The sequence below is a fragment of the Dermacentor albipictus genome, chromosome 7 (genome assembly GCF_038994185.2).
Source record: "Dermacentor albipictus isolate Rhodes 1998 colony chromosome 7, USDA_Dalb.pri_finalv2, whole genome shotgun sequence".
NCBI classification, from domain to species: domain Eukaryota; kingdom Metazoa; phylum Arthropoda; class Arachnida; order Ixodida; family Ixodidae; genus Dermacentor; species Dermacentor albipictus.
This window is the reverse complement of record NC_091827.1, coordinates 96,520,162-96,522,772: the sequence shown is the minus strand read 5'-3', so window position 1 is coordinate 96,522,772 and position 2,611 is coordinate 96,520,162.

Genomic DNA, 2,611 nt, shown 5'->3' with positions numbered 1-2,611 from the left:
CGACTTTTCATTCTTTAATCCATCGTTTCTGGCTTGCACGATTCCGCATACTATATGTAGTATTTCGTGCGCCATGAAAACTATTTCTTATTTTCCTTTTTTTAAACGGCGTTTATCTTCTATTGGTTTTCTTTCTGCAAATTTCCCCGACGGTTTTACGGCTTTACCAACCTTATCCTTTTTACTGTTCTTGTATAAGATATGCTCCCTTAGTTTAAGGAATAATTGAAGGGCGATTCGAATGACAGTCTTCAACGTGCAAGGGTAATTAAAACTGTAGCTTCTGTTTATCAATGGCTCTTTTTCTTTTGTTTCTTTTTTTTAATGTCGTCTCCCGAACAAAATTCAGCAAGAGCGAATGGGACATCACGAACCAAATGATTGGACAAAGTCTTGCCCGTTCTTTCAATTTGTGGTGTCTCATGCACTGCTGGAATGTTTAGCTATAATTTCTACCAACGAACGAAAGCTTTCACCTCAGCCGTTCGCTGATGGAGCCTTGCCTGCGCTATGTAACACTGCGCATGGTAAGTAAATAGGCTGGTTATAAATACTAGTATTTTGTTGGCCGACGTGTTATCGTTTATTTGCGGTGCAGCCTAACTGCGCCCTCCTCTAACAGCACTCTTTTCGCAAGATCGAGTGGTGCGTGATGACATAGTGATACCTTCACTGAAGTTGCTTTTAAGGTGGCACACGCTAGGGTCTCCTGTGTATCCTCTCCATAGCTGGAAGCCTATACAAGGGTAAATGAAATTCTGGGGCTCCGAGTGCGAAAACCGTTACATGATTACGAGGCACACCATAGGGCCATAGGGATATCCGGAATAATTCTGTCCACCCGTTTTTTTTTTTTTTGATGTGCAGCCAATGAATAATTTCTGAGCGTGGCAGTCTTAAACGTCTCCCAATTCAGCTCGCAAACTGTAGAACCACTTTGATAATCACTGGCTGTCGCTGCAAAGAACGCCACATTATAATTTAAAATATTCAATCGCGTTTTCTGCAAAAGACAAGTCCTTCAATTCTTGCCTCAGGCACCGCAAGCGGTCGATGCTGGACTACATCTCGGGCTAAAAGGTGCTTTCGCAGTGGCATGTGTACACTTCAAAAAAAAAGAGAAAGAACTATGTTGAACGAGTCCAAGCAGAACATATCCCACAAAGTTCCCACTAGAATATTTGCAAGCGCTAAATACTCTACACGGTATCCTTCAGTAGAATAGGCAAGCTTTTAAATCGTCTTCATTAGGTTTTAAATAGTGTTTCTATTTTGAACTATTCATCATCCGGCGGAAAGAAATGGGAATTTAGTTGGGTGTCAGGGTGGAAACGCAATTGCCATGTAGACGTCCGAGTTCTGCGTTTGAGGGAGAGGCAATGGAAAGAAATCGTTGCCCCCATCGATGACTCTCATTGGTGGCAGTGAGGTAGAGTTGGGTGATGCTGAAGAGAAATGCGGGGACAATGATTAATTGTAGATTGGTCGCTAGCCTAATGGGCAGAGCATCGGACTTATCTGCTTATCGAGCCGTTGTGGAAACTGTCGGAGAACCAACTTCTGCCACTGGGTATGCGACACAGGATAAGAAAAGCTCTTAATTGAACATATTTAACGCCAACTTGGATCACTGGGTGTGTGCCACTGCCTATGCACACCTCTTCCGTGAGAAAAAGGAAATCGACAGCAGCCATCTGCTGATAATTTTCTAAGGTAATGTGTTTAGCGATACGATAGCGACACACGTATTACCACTGTCGAAACGCTTTATATATAGGTCGTGTAGTTCAACGGACTTCTATCGCGCGTTTCCGTGTAAACAATCTCCGCCACCTAGTGGCGCCGCCGTGAAGTCTGCGCATGGCCTCCGAAATGCATGGTGGGCCGGTACGCGAGACCGCTGCTAAACGCATCATGCTGCTGCTAGGTACGTCTCTGCAGCTTTCGTTTTGCCACGCTGCGCCATCTAGTGGCGCTGCCGACAAGTCGACGCGACGCCTTCGAGACGAGAGGCGCGCCGGTGCGTGCGAATGCTGAAGATTGTTCACTCGATGGCCGCACACCGAGCGGCATATGCTCAGTGCATTCGTGGCACAGCTGGCAAAAGCGTTGGCGTGGAAGGCGTTAATCGAAAAGCGGCACATATCACGTGCATGTGTTGCGCAGCTAGCTACAGCTATCGTTGAGATGTTGTCGTTGAGGAACCCTTGTGAAGTGGGTTTGATCTTTCCCACCAAGCAAGAGATTTCAAAATGTTTTTTAATGTTTCATTCGGTTAGTTGGAATGCAATCGGCTTCCTCTCCCATGCTTCCGAGTGCGCGCGCCGCGTCACCTAGCGGCACCATCATGGAGTCCGCGCTTCGGGCATGTTCGATCTTACTGAGCATCGCCGAAGTTAAAAGAACCTCTTTTGTCATTTTGTAGCAGCAAATTTCCAGTGCAAATTAACTAGTTACATAACTTGCCGTCAAAGACGTTCACTTAAGATCAGCACACTCCCACTGGCGCATGACCAGTCCCAGAAGTCGATATCAAAGAAGTTCGCCGAAGAGGTCCGCCGCATGGTATTCAACCCTCTTCGCTGAGCACAGCAGCCTCATGCGCTACTCA